This window comes from Furipterus horrens, unplaced genomic scaffold (genome assembly GCF_987537825.1).
Source record: "Furipterus horrens unplaced genomic scaffold, mFurHor1.1.pri manual_scaffold_8, whole genome shotgun sequence".
Lineage (NCBI taxonomy): Eukaryota > Metazoa > Chordata > Mammalia > Chiroptera > Furipteridae > Furipterus > Furipterus horrens.
The window spans coordinates 50,296,570-50,311,521 of record NW_028327178.1 but is presented as its reverse complement, the minus strand read 5'-3'; the positions used below and the strand labels follow the sequence as shown (position 1 = coordinate 50,311,521).

Genomic DNA, 14,952 nt, shown 5'->3' with positions numbered 1-14,952 from the left:
CTTTCCAATTTGTTTTTAAAATACTAATAGAAAAATAGGCAGTGTCTAAATAGGCAACACACATAGAAAGAAATACAAATGACCAATGAATATAAGATACTCAATATCAATTATTAAAGAGCTTCAGATTGAAAAGGAAGTTTATTATTTTTAATGAAGTAGAATACTATCAATTGGTGTGTAGAATTATATCAATGTGTATTAGCTCTTCCTCAATTTAAAACTTACTATGTGTGCCTTCGAGAGCAGACTCTTTGGCAAATTTCTTTTAAGTATATTTTATTGATTATGTTGTTACAGCAGTTCCAATTTTCCCCCCTTTGCTTCCCTTTGCCCAGTACCCCCCTTCCCTCCAGCAATCCCACCCCCCTTAGTTCATGTCCATGGGTCATGCATATAAGTTCTTTGGCTTCACCCTTTCCTATATTATTCTTAACCTTCCCCTGTCTAGTTTGTACCAACCGATTATGCTTCTAATTCCTGCACCATTTCCCCATTTCTCACCCTTCCCCCTCCCAGATTATAACCTTCCAAATGATCCCCATACCTATGATGCTGTTTCTATTCTGGTTTGTTTAGTTAGATTTTGTTTTTATTTTTTAGATTCAGTTGTTGATAGTTGTGAGTTTGTTGTCATTTTAGTGTTCATAGTTTTGATCTTTTTCTTAAATAAGTCTCTTTAACATTTCATATAATAATGGCTTGATGATGATGAACTCTTTCAGCTTTACCTTGCCTGGGAAGCACTTCATCTGCCCTTCCATTCTAAATTATAGCTTTGCTGGATAGGGTAATCTTGGTTGTAGCTTCTTTCTTTTTATCACATTGAATACTGCTTGCCAGTCCCTTCTTGCCTGCAAAGTGTCCTCTGAGAAAGCAGCTGATAGTCTTCGAGGCACCCCATTGTAGGTAACACTCTGCTTTTCCCTTGCTGCTTTTAGGATTCTCTCTTTATTTTTCACCTTTGGCATTTTACTTACGATGTGTCTTGGTTTGGTCTTCTTGTGGTCTAGGTTGTTTGGGACTTTCTGTGTTTCCTGGACTTGTATGTCTATTCCCTTCACCAAATTTGGAAAGTTTTCCTTCATTATTTTTTCACATAAGCTTTCAATTTCTTGCTCTTCCTCTTCTCCTTCTGGCACCCCTATGATTTGGATACTGGTACGTTTAAAGTTGTCCCAGAGGTTCCTAAGCCCCTACTTGGTTTTTTCAATTTTTGTTTTCTCATTCTGTACTGGTTGACTCTTTTTTTCTTCCTTATATTCCAAATCATTGATGTGAACCCTGGTTTCCTTCTCTTCACCATTTGTTTTGTGTGGATTTTTCTTAATATCACTTACCATAGCCTTCACTTCTTCCCTTATGTGTTTGCCATACTCAAGCATATCTGTCAAGCCCATGAGCATCTTCATCACCAGTGTTTTGAATTCTGTTAGGTTGGCTCTCTCCTCATCTGTTAGGTTGGCTATATCCTCATCGCTTAGTTCTCCCTCTGGAACCTTGATCCATTCCATTTTTGGGCCATACTTCTCTGTCTCTTCATTTTGACAGGCTCCTGTGTTTGTTTGCCTCTATGTCTTAAGTAAAGCTGTCACTCCTGTTATATCATAAGGGGTGGAGCCTTATGTATTCATCAATATAGGGCGACCCATTGCACCACATTGTGACACTGTATGTGAGGGAGGGGTCTGAGAAGCAACAATGCTGCTTTCCCAGCACTTGCCCCTTTCCAGGCACTTCTCCCACTTCCGTATGGGACTGGCGCCCCTCTAGCTGTTGCCCTGGCCATCGTTCCCAGAGTGGATGAGTCTGTGGATGTCTAGGATCATGGGGCCCTTTAAACAAGCAGATTCTGCTGAGAGACCAGCAGTTTCTTCCTCCATCCCAACCCCCACTTGTTTGCACAGTCAGAAGTTACAAGGCTTGATTTTCCCCAGTGCTGGGACTGTGAGCTGCTAGGTCTGGTGAGGAGTTGGGAATGCTCCTCAGGTATCCCTCCTGACTTTTTAAAACATGTAACTGTACTTTATGCCAGTCTGCCGCTGCCGCCACTGCTGCCACCACCATACCACAACCCCTGTGCCCCAGCTCCGCCCCTCCTACCTGTCTGGGTGAGTATTTCTTCTTTATATCTTTGTTTGTTGGACTTCTATGCAGCTTGATTTTCTGGAACTTCTGGTTATCTCTAGTTTTGAGGTATGTAGTTGTATTCCTTCTTAGTTGTGGAGTGAGACGCAGCATGTCTGTCTATGCCTCCATCTTGGCCGGAAGTCCCTGTCTGTTGTTTTAAGACAGTTGTATTCCTTCTTACTTGTGGAGGGAGATGCAGCATGTCTATCTAGGCCTCCATCTTGGCTGAAAATCTCTTCATTTATTTTTTAAATATTTATTTATTTATTTTTTTAGAAATGGGGAAGGGAGGGAGAAAGAAAGGGAGAGAAACATCGATCGGTTCTCTCTCCTACCCATCCCAACTTGGGACCAAACCTGCAACCTAGATATGTGCCCTGACCAGTAATTGAACCAGCAACCTTTTGCTTTGTAGGATGATTCCAAATCAACTGAGCCACACTAGTCAGGGCCAAATCCATTCTTTTAAAGCTGTGGAACAGGATGCCCTCTGATATGAAAGAACTTGTCCTGAACAGCTGTCATTGAAATGAAGGCAAAATCAAAGACCTCACAGATGGGTAAATTTGAAAAATTAGAGTCTTTTTTTTCTCACCCTAGGACATTTTTGTTTAAATTGCTTATAGAGAGAAAGGAAGGGGAAGAGGAAGGGAGAGAGAGAAACATTGACTGGTTGCTTCCCACACATGCCCAGACTAGGGATGGAACCTGCAACCCAGGCATGGGCCCTGATAGGGAATTGAACCTATAATCTTTCTGTTATGGGATGATGCTCCAACCAACCAAGCCATATTGGCCAAGAGGAACTAGAGTTCTTAAGTATAATCAAGGTATGCTTTACCTCAGTTGCAAACTGACTGAAGTTAAAAAAACTTAAGAAGCTTGAATTAAGCAGTAACAGAATCTCAGGGGGGCCTGGAGGTATTGGCAGAAAAGTCTTGAACCTCAGGTATCTAAATTTAAATGGCAACAAAATTAAAGACCTCAGCACAATAGATCCACTGAAAAAGAAACCCTCAAGAGCTTAGATATTTTCAGTTGTGAGGTAACCAGCATTAACCACTACCAAGAAAATGTATTCAAACTCCTGCAATTTACTTATCTTGATGGCTATCACCAGGATGACAAGGAGGTCCCTGATTCAAATGCTGAGGGCTATGTAGAGGGTCTGGACAACATCAATGAGGAGGACAGGATGAGGAAGACTATAATGAGGATGCTCAGGTAGTGGAAGACCAGGAGGATGAGGAAGAGGAGAAGGAAGGTGAAGAGGAGGATGTGAGTGGAGAGTAAGAGGAGGGCAAAGAAGGTTATGATGATTGGGAAGTGGATGATAAGGAAGATGAAGATCTTGGTGAAGAAGAGAGGGGTCAGAAGGGAAAACAAGAACCTGAGGATGAGGGAGAAGACAATGACTAAGTGGATGATCCCTCAATCCTGCCCCATGAAACTTTTTTTTTTCTAATTGTAACTTTGCTGTGGGAATGAGAGGGGAAAAGTGTACTGGGGTGAGGGTGATGGCGTGGAATAAAATGCTGTTTTTACTGCCCCCCAAAAGTTATCACCACAAGAAAAAACAATGCAACTATGTGTAGTATTGGAAGTGGATGTTATTGTGGTGATCATTTTGCAATATATACAAATATTGAATCATTATGTTTTACACCTGAAACTAATGTTACATGTCAATTATACCTCAATAAAAAAGGAAATTAAAAAATAAAAATTTAGAATAAAAAACCAATAACTAATTAATCATTTTCCTGGGTATAAGATATACAACAGCTTCTCTATAGGCAAGTGTCTTTTCACTTGGATTGACTGTCCACAGAGGCTAGTGCTGGCCTTGGCTTTGCACATAGTGAGGTGTGGTCAGGAGGGAACAATCAAGAACCAGAAGTGCCCGGTGGAGAGGGTGGCATTTTCTTCAGGCCCCAGGTCACACTAGACGAGGGGGTGGAAGAGAGGGAGCTCACCTCAGACGTCCTGGGCCCTGGCTGGTGGCAGCTCGGCCTCCACATCTGCAGTCCAGATCTTTGACTCCCCTTCTAGGTTGAACCTGTTACTGGGGCTGTGGGGCTGCATGAGCTCAGGTCAGGGACAGGGCACTGGGGGTCAAGGAGCCAGAACAAATTTTGACACTTCTGCACCTGTGGGTTCCCATGTCTAAAACTGGAATACAAACAGTACCCATCTCCTAGGTAGTTGTAAGATTAAATCATTCTGTACAAATGAAGTGCTTAGAACAGCACCAGCTAGATAAAGGTGTCAGATAACTATTGTTATTTCTTATAGGAAAGAAGGAGGAAATTGAGGAAACTAGTGCTGGAGAATAATGCACTCAGCGCCCACCCTGGGGACCGCACACTTTGCATACAGCTGGAGCACAGTCTCTCTCCATAGAAGCCAACTGGCATGCAATGGGGCAGAGAAAAAAGTGGCTCTTGCCGAAGCCACAGAATAAAGATTTACTCTGCTGACAAATGCAGGGGGGATCCCTATTGTCCAAGCACACTCACACCCGTTCTTCAAAAAAATTAACATAACTAACTGAGGAATGAAGTCTTTGTTTTCATTTCACCCAGTCTCTAGTTCAAGGATTATCTGCAGCCTCTCTGGGAACATTGTAGGGGGAAAAAAAGAAGTTAAAGTTAGAAACCAGGGTCCATGCACAGTTACAGTCTAGAGAACATTATTATTCTTATTTTAAAATCATTTTCAAAACAGAAATGCTTTGCAGCCTCCTCCTTAAGGAAAGAAATGGGTGTGCTTAACAGTTTAAACAAGCTCTGCTAAGGCGGACCCTCAGCACTCTGATTCAGCAGTGTGATCAGATTAGTTTTCTACACTCGGGAAAGGTCACGTGGAGCCCAGCTGCGAATGCAAATCTGTAATGAGAAAAGGCGCGGTCTCTAATCTACCAGCCCAGTGAGAAACAGTTTCCTAGGTGACAGGCAGTGCCATTTTCCTGGACAAAATCACAGGAAGAAGAAAAAATAAAGATTAAAAAAGAGCCTGCACAATGAACTAAACTTCTTAACTAGTAAAGGCTGTCCTCCAGCAATCACCGAGAATTGAAGACTATATTCTAATCTGTTCTCCCTAATCCTTGGCAATATCATCAATGGCAAAATGGATTATTCAGCATTTATTATTCCATTTTCTTAATAGGCAAAAAGGGGCACAACAGAGCAATTTGTGTTTTCACAACTGAGTTACATTTACTTTTTGTGTACGATTCATGCTAAATTCTCAAGTTAAAATATGAAAATGAAGTTCGAATGGGTGTAAGGACTTTTCTTTCTTTGTCTCAAAATTATAGAGACATAACAATTCTTCAATAGCTTTGTAAATTTGTGGTTTAAGTGTATCTATGTATTAATCCATACACCTACACTAAAGCACATGGCTATATGCAAGTACATCGTATTAAAGAAAAGAACCCACAGATTCATGAAGTGCTTAAAGCCAATTAGATGTTCGAATTTACTAGGCTGAATTTTTTTTTTTAGCAATTGCTTGCTCCCCACCCCTACCCTTGTCTTTCCAGGCACATTTATCATCAGCATACATTCACCAAGACCGAATGTCCACTGTGCTCAAGTACTTCACAGCTAGTTGGGGAGAAAGACACAAGTAATTATAACTTAGATATCAAATTACCTTCATCAGCCTGTGGAATCAAGAAAGTCACCATAACATTTGCAATCCCAGATTTCTGTTCTTGACCCTCCCTCTACACAGAGCCTTCCTACCAGCTTTCCCTCCCCTCCCATGTGGCTAAACAGCTGAAAGAGGATGAGCAAAGAAATGAACAAATAAATGAATGAAAATGTAAATATATTCCAATGGGGTACATCTTCATATACGGGGGTGGGCAAAAGCAGGTTTACAGTTGTGAGTACATGAAAGTTTATTTTTGTATTATTATTTATTTTATTATTTTCTATACCAACAACTGTAAACCTACTTTTGCCCACCTCTGTATGTCTGAATATGTTCCCGAAAATTGATTCAATTTATTTTAGATCACATATTTTAAAATGCAGAGAGGGACATTACTACTTAAAACAATCTGATAGTGAATCATTTTGCAAAGCAAGGGAATTACCACCATTTGTAATGGCCATGATGAACTAACTTTATTTGGTTTGGGTTTTCACATATGGATTTTTTTCTAGAGTACACGGATTTCACAATATCTAAGAGAATCATCCAGGAAGTCATATAAATTCTGAGACACCTGGAGGCCAAACTCAGAGGCACGCCTGCATAAGTACAGTTCCCCTCTTTTCCCCTCAAGGCTTCTCTTTCAGAAATGGCTCCTAACTGTGCCTGCAAGCAGGTACATCTCCATCATGAGTGGGAAGCTCACAGGTCTCCGATACCAGAGCTGATAGAAACAAAACCAGTTTTGTAAAAGTCTAACAATAGCATACCTTTTGAGACCATTTGTTTAATATTCAAAACTGGGAAGCTGCTCTGTATTGGTAGAAGACAGGTGGTGTCTTTGGAAGGGAGGGAAGAGCTATGAAAAGTTGACCCAGATAAATGCTTCCACAGAAGTGCTAAGTGCTGAAGCCAACCTCGGGGTGGGAAGTACTAGGGGATATTAAGGAAGGAGGGAAGCATTGCAGATGTGACTTTGAGCTGGGACTCTGGGTCTTGGTCACCACTGGGGCACTGGGTGTGAGTGTCCTCTGTGGAGTGGGCTCGGTTACCTATCCACCCACAAGGCTCTCTCGAGGACTTAGTGACAGGAAGCATAGCAGAGGGCCAGGGAGGCACTGAGTGCACTCACAGCTGTGCTTAGTCTCCAATTCCAGCTCCAACAAAGTCACGTGGTTCCTCTTCTGACTCTTTAGAATCATCTTTGAAGAGCCTTCACATGGCCAGTAATGAATCCCTGAAGCCAAGGGCAACTCCAGTTTTTCCTTGAGGAGAGGGGCCAGTCACCTGAGGAGGGAGAGGAAGATGCTGAAGAAGTCACGGAGCATGCAGAAAAAGGGTTTGTGAGAGCAGCAGGACAGCAGGAATCAAACCCAATGTCTGCAGGTTTGCCTGGCTCTCAGGGAATAAGTCTTTTTTTTTTTTTTTCTGGAACCAAATGAGGGAAATTTAAACACTCCAACCAGTGTTTCTCTCAGGACTTTTACAAATATGCTATTGTCATCCTCAGAATCTCACTTTATAGATGAAAAAACATTGAGACTGCAGGAAATCTGATGAATTTCCCAAATTCACAGTAAGTAACACACTTAAATCTAAAATTGAAATCTGTTGGAGTTCAGGGTCCCTTTCTAGTTTCAGTCAGTGGGTGTTATGGGCTGAGCTGGCTGTGCCCGTCCCCAGGCAGATGCGCTGCATCAGCAGCCAGCCCGTCTCCAGTCCCTACTTCTTCCATTTGCAGCCTATGAGGAAATTGAATTTCAGTCTGAGCATGGTTATTAAGAGCAGCATCATTAGTAGCAAAGTCACACAAGGCATCGAATAATCCCGTTTTTCATGAGCTGTAAGTGCTCAGACAACTGCTGATCAATAGGGTTTTATCTTAAGGTCAGACTGTTGGTTGCTTCTGCAGCTGAGGCCACAAGCAGGAGCAGCAGAGCTTTCCCCCAGCTCCCTCCCTCCTCCCTGACCCTGCCTCTGGGAGCTGACTCTCCAGGAGACGAGCACCAGAGACTTTTTGTTACAAAGTGCTTTATAGATGAGTGTGGATCCCTCCATGTTGTGTTCAAGCTCATTTATTCAGAAACATTCAAGAGAGAAATTCCACAGGGTCGCCATAGGAACCCTTCCCAAGGAGGAGGAGCTACTCATACGATGAAGGGCAAGATATTAAATATACAATAAAAACTGCCTCCATAAATGAGATACAAAATCTGTCTGGTTTTTTCCCCTCCAATTTCTCAGTCCTCTCTTCCCTGTCCTCAGCCACCAATACCAAGTTGGGGACCATCATTTAAGCTTAAGACATTTCCTTCTTGATTTTCAAAAAGTCTCCTCTGAGTGACACAGTGATGACTGATTTCCCTGCAGAAAAAAAAACTTACAGTTTCTGTGGACTCACAGGGGGCATAACCTTCACGAGTAGCTGCTGAGACAGGTGAGCACAGAGGGCTTAGTGATCCTGCTGGGACTTGGAGGGCACCAACAGGGGTTGTTTCTGTGATGCTGAGGGAGGGTCATAACAGAGCGGGGAGGGCGGACAGGGGGAGGGGTGGAAGGCCCTCCCCAAAGTCCTTACAGCTCAAGGTTTGGGGGATGGGGAAAGGAGATAATACAGCTTTTAAGGTACTTTGCATATCTATGGCAAGTTGGTAACTAGATAATAGCTGTGCTGCAGCCCAGGGCAAAAGGGCAGGTGATAAGGCTTAAGATACTTTTTATAACAATGACAGAGGATGATAGACTTAAGATACTTTTCATAACAATGACATATGGTGCCCTGGATCAGCTCTTAAAATAAAGGCAGGCAGCTATAAAAAGAGAAGCCATGCAGTCTGCAAAAAAGGGGTAGACAGGAGTTGGTTAGGAGGTCTGGGGTGTATGGAGGAATCCATGTGGTTCGGAGCGAGACTCCACCACAAGGTCTGGAGTAAGAAGGAGGAGACCCACTGGGAATCCTGCATGGAGAACACAGCAGCTCAGCCGATGAGGCTGGAATTACCAGGACCTGCCCAAGGTTCTGTGAATGGTCAGAATTGGTCGCCATGCCCACTGTGTCACAGGATGCAGTCAGGGATTTAAAAATAGGCAGCAACCATTTTAGAAAGAGGAAGAGAGGAGATCCACGAGGTTTGCAAGAAGGAGAAAAATCCATGTAACTTGGAAAGGAAAAGGAGAATACCATGTGGCTTTGAAAGGGCAAAGTACGTGTGTGTTTTCCTGGACTGTTACAGGAAGGCTGATGATATCATACCCCAGATCCTGAAGGAGACAGCTGACAGATAAGGGATGGGGAACTTCCGGGCATGTTTTTGGCTTCTAGCCTTTTGGGGAGCAAGGGAAGTGCTGGGTCCTGTGGAGAACAGAGCTCTGAGCTGAAGTGCTCACTTCCCTCCCCTGGTTGGAATATTGTAAATAAAGACCTGTTTTCCTCAACACTAGTTGTTGGGTTTTACACCAAGGCGCCACGCGAAAGAACCCCCTCTCTCTCTATAACAGTTTTGGCGACCCCAGATGGGACTAATGGAACCTGTAGCCAGGTTCGCTCCACAACAGTGTTTGAAATGCTGTAGGACTTCCGGCCAAGATGGAGGCTTAGACGGACACGCTCGGTCTCCCTCTACAACTAGAGAGGAATACAACTACTTCAAAACAAAAGATAACTAGAAATTCCAGAAAATAAAACTACATGGAAGCCCAACGTACAAAGTTATAAACCAGCAGTGCCCTTTGGGCAGGTAAGAGCAAAAGGGGGCGGAGCTGTTTGCGGTAGCACCAGGGACAGCAGCAGGGAGAGCAGTCTCAGCTGCAGTCTAACCCCGGCAGCTTGCGACCCCAACGCTCAGAAAAGCAACCACCACATCGCCCCAAACAGTGAGGCTCAGAGGGCGGGAGGACGGATCCCAGTCTCCTAGCAGAATAACTGCAGGAATCCATCTTGGACCCCCGCCCCCACACAAAGCGCCACAGTGCTGCGAAATAGGTTGCGGATAGCCACTGGTTGCTGGGCAGTGACGACAAAGGGCCACAGAGCGGCGAAAAAGGTTGCGGATCGCCGCCGGTCTCTGGGTTGTGACGAGTACACAGGCACTGCCCCCTATAGCCGGCCCAAGAAAGCAAAACGCATCTGTCAAAATGAGGCAGACAACTATAGAAATCCCAGTGATGCAGCTCACCAGGCAACAGATGAAGAACCTGACAGATGAATAAATAAGAAACCTGTCAGAGGCTCAGTTCAGGGCCATTGTTATCAGGTGGCTTACAGAATTAACAAAAGATCTGGAAAAAGATGAGAAAGAATTGAAAAACACTCATACTGAAAGGAACAAAACCTCATACGAGACAGATGGTGGGGAAATAAAATCCAGAGTTCAAATCAACAAACCAGAACATAGAGAAGGAACAAACAGTCAACCAGTGCAGAGAGAGGAAACGGGAAGCAAGGATGAGAGGATCAGAAACCTCTGGGACAGCTATAAGAGATCGAATATACGGATCATAGGATTGCCAGAGGGCGAAGAAGAAGAACTAGAAATTGAAAAATTAAGTGAAAATATAATAAAGCAGAACTTCCCAAACTTGGGGAAGGAAATAGACTTACAGGTACAGGAAGCACAGAGAGTTCCCAAACAACTGGACCCAGGGAGAACCACTCCAAGACACATTATAATCAAAATGTCAAATGTTAAAGATAAAGAGAGAATCTTAAAAGAAGCAAGAGAGAAGAAAAGAATCATGTACAAAGGGGTCCCAATTAGACTATCAGCTGACTTCTCAAGGGAGACCCTGCAGGCAAGAAGGGACTGGCAAGAAATATTCTAAGCAATGAAAATCCAAAACCTACAACCACGAATACTTTATCCAGCGAAGCTGTCATTCAGAATAGAAGGGCAGAGAAAGTGTTTCCAGGACAAAATAAAACTGAAAGAGTTCATTAGATCCAAACCACTGTTATATGAGATGTTAAGACTGGTTTAGAAAAAGGAGGATCAAAACTATGAACACTAAAATGAAAACTACATCACAAGAAACAACAACAGAAGCTAGGGAATTGAAGCAAAGGCAAACTAAATAGGCAATGAGAGTGGAAAAAGAACTATAGATATGGGAAACATATTGGGGGGGAGGTCAGCAGGGAAGGGGGAGAGGGAGAGAGATGGTATAGGAATTAAGAAACACCGTAGGAGGGAATGGAATAGACAGAGAGAGGTTGAGAAGAACTATATGTACAACCAATGGACATGGACTAAAAGGGGGGACAAGGGGAGGGAGGGGGGCCACCGGGTGGAGGGGAGCAGAGGGAAGGGAAATTGGAACAAATGTAACACTGTAATCAATAAAACACATTAAAAAAAAAAAAAGAAATGCTGAACTGTGACTGGGAATGCTGAGCTATGGACTTCTGCATTTCTAAAAGATGGTACCTCTGGCTGGTGTATTCTGAAACTGGCCTGGTTTGGCAGGGGGAGGCAGTACTAAGTGTTTTTGGGTGTTTTAAAGGGAGTGGGATATAATGGTAGAAACCCACCATTATTCTGAATTTGTAAAACTTTTAAATAAACCCCCTTTCCACCAAACGTTTGAATTGGAAGGCACACTTCTTGGCCATGGGCAATTAGATCCCACGGCTGTTCCAGAAAGCATAGGCTGGGGTTCTGTAACGGGGTCTGCTGGCTGGGACAGCACCCAAGCCACAGCAAGCTCACTCTGAACTAGCTGACTAAGCAGTTTGCTAGTTGCCATAGCAACAGAACCGTGTGTGTGTGTGTGTGTGTGTGTGTGTGTGTGTGTGTGTGTGTGTGTGTGTGTATGTGTGTAAAACACACATACACACCTTCAGGAGTTCTAAGAAGGCCAGAGGTTGCTGTTAAACTTGCTTTCAGGGGCATGGCGGGTTCAGCAATTTGGGAAAGAGCTTCAGGTATATCTAAGACTTACAGCATTTTTTTCCCCTAATGAATGAAAAAAATCATAAAATGATGATGATGGAAAAAATTGCACAAATAGTGGAGAAAATGAAAGATAATAGTAAAAACCTGAAAGGGACCAGCTGCTGGACATTAAAAAGGAAGATGTGGGGATAGTGAGAAAACAATATCATGGTGGAGTTAAAAATCCTGCCCAAGGAGAAAAGGCAAAGGAAACAAGGAAAAATCTGAACCTTTTGTGCCAAGGGAGAAAGACAATGAGATTCTGAGGCACCTCCCTCAGCCTATAGCCTGGGGCAGTGAGTGACCAGGGAGGGGCAGGGAGTGACCTTGGTGATGATGAAGCCAGACTTTTGTTGGAGATGGAACTGATGCAGCCGCCCTCAAGCATGAAGGAACAACCCAAAAGTTTTATATCAGTGCTGGAGATTGCTAGAGGTTTTGCAGCCTTGAATTTAAAGTATTTCTTCCTATAAAATTAGACCTTTCTTGTAATGTGAAACTGAATTTAATTTAAGTGGCAATTTGTGCCACTTAAATTATGCCAGGACAAAATGCAAAAAAATGTCAGGCTGGTTTTGAGCAGGCATGATTTATGGTTAATCAGGCCAAAGCAGCAGGTGTTCACAGGTTCTTATCAAATCTTCTCTCCAAACACCACCCTTACCCACCTGGTGAGAGATAAGATCTTCCAGGTGGCCAGTCAGGTGAGTACTTGGCTCTTTACTGTTGAAGTAACAGGACTCATGGGACACCCCACAAGGAGTTGCTGACACAGGCATTATAACCTGTCTCCAGCCCTCCTGACTATTGCAGGTGTGGATGAAAAAGGGACCACATACTAAGCCCGACAAGCTTAGGGGAGGCCAGCACAGTGGGCTTACAGACTCAAAGAGAGAGGGTAACCACATGGAATAGTCTGAATGTCACAGAGCAGGTCCCCCCACACCCCTCCAAAAGAAAAATTCCCCAAGCCTTAGTTACGCAAATGACTTTGGTTCTTCTTAGGCACCCAGGAGTTGGGAGGGGTTTTGACCATAGAACAGTGAGGAAAGAGCATACAGGGCCTGCGCAAGGTTGTATGAATGGTCAGACCCGGTTACCATGCCCACTGCACCACAGGCCAGGGTCAGCCATTTTGGAGGAGAGAACCATGCAGTTTGCAGAGAGTGAGATCCATGCAGTTTACAAGCAGGCTGGGAACTCCATGTGGTTCTGCATTAAGAGCTGGAGAGCACAGCAACACAGGCAAAACCTCCCCAATCAGGCTCAAATGATTGGGAGCTGCTGGTAAAACTGAACTGTTTCTGAGTAGGAAAACTGTATCTCTGACATTTTTTAAGGCAGAACTATGTGTTTGTGGGTGTTTTAAAGAAAATAAGACTTAATGGCAGAAATACGCCAATAATCTAAATCTCTATAACCTTTAAATAAACAATTCTTGTTCTTTTCACCAAACTCTGGTACTGAGAGTTATGCTTCTGGTGGCAGGCATTCAGGCCCCTCATAACTAAACAGCCCGTGAATTCCATTTCAATCGAGAAAGCCCATGGGTTCTGTTACATGAACATAAAAATTCCTAACAAAAAGTGAGATGGCAGGTAGTCATGTTCTAGACCTGTGGCTTCCTAGACAAAGGTCATCTTTACCTTAAGTAAACCTTCCTTTTTGCCCCAAAGATAACATACCTTTAAAATGTCACTTATCTTCTTTTCCAGACCCCTCAGGGAACAATCTCCCACCGGAGGGCGAGACCACAGATCCCCTCATTGTTGTCTTGTTCCCTGGATTCATCTCTATGTGCTTTTAATGTTAATTATTAATGATTCTGTACCCACCACTGTAAAAAGCAGCATGTGTCTCTTATTTTACTTTTTATCCAGTCCCAGAGATTTCTGTTCTTTACTTTCTCCTGCCCTGTTAATCTACCATCGGTGGATTTTATTTAACCCTCCTTATACCTCCTCCTTTTCTACTGTATAAAATAAGGTGCAAAACTGCCATTCTCTGGAGCATTTTCTCAATCCATTGAGATTTTGCTTCCTCGCAATTGTCATCAGTTTGTTTCATAAAAATTCTCTACAGTTTTAGACAATTCTTTAAAAAACCTTTTATCTTCACTCAAGGACATTTTTTCATTGCTTTTAGAGATAGGAAGGGAGGGAAAGAGGGTGAGAGAGACAGAGAAACGTTGATGTGAGAGAGAAATATCGATTGGTTGTTAGGGTGGTTGGTGATGTGGGTTGTGAGAGAATTCACAAAGAGAAGAAAGTGTATAAAATAAAGATTTTATTCACTCTCTAAGAAAGGAGAGGGGCATGGTGTGGAAGATATACCAGCACTGAGGGGTGCGGGCTTTGGGCTTTTATTGGATTGTAAAAAGGTGTGTGGGGGGCTTGCTGTTGTGTGCCCTGGGCTGCTGGGGACCTTCACAACACAGGAAGTGTAAGCTGCAGTTTGTTCCAATGTTAACTTTTGCCTGCGGCTGTAGAGGAGGGGGCAGTTAGTCACATTCTGTTCTTGTTTTCCAGTAATTCCCAGTCCTGAGGACAAAAGCTCGGAAAAGTAAAATGGCAGTCATGTATAACAAGGTCATAGGCCTTCTAGGCAAATGGTGCCACAATAGCAGCTTTATCCTTTCAGTTACCTTCTCATACACGCCCCAACTGGGGATCAAACCCACAACCTGGATATGTTCCCTGATTTGAATTAAACCCACAATTTTTTGGTCTATGGGATGAATGTCCAAACAACTGAGCCACACTGGCCAGGGCAGTTTGGACAATTCTTACATCAGACAAAGGAGAGCAGAGATTGCCACCTCAAAATATGCCTCTTTGGGATATTGGTTATTTTAGGCTGGTTAATTTTAAGAAATGGCAGACTTGGGAACATCTTTGAAAAATCAGTGGAATTTACACTTTGTAAAGAACATTTTCATTTGTAAGAATGACTCCCAGAAGGTAAGGTCTTAAATCTTACCCTTGTTTCTGTGCTTTTCCTGGTAACCTCCCATAACTGACTCTTCTCAACATCTTCTTTTGTCTTTAGCTGAAGGTGGTATTTAAGGTGATGTCTTTCATCATTGTGGTGAGTCACTCAGTGTTCCTGGGTCTCTCCCATGTATACAGGAGGCATACATGTTATTAAACTTTAATTTGTTTTCTCCTGCTAATCTGTCTCCTGTTAATTTGATTATTAGTCCGGTCAGAAGAAGCTTGATGGG

General features: G+C 43.2%; 1 pseudogene; it reads left to right on the top strand.

Annotated features, from left to right (window-relative positions):
- Nucleotides 1-3,549, top strand: part of LOC150002881 (uncharacterized) — a 34,901-nt pseudogene extending 31,352 nt beyond the window's left edge.
- Nucleotides 3,550-14,952: the final 11,403 nt, after the last annotated feature.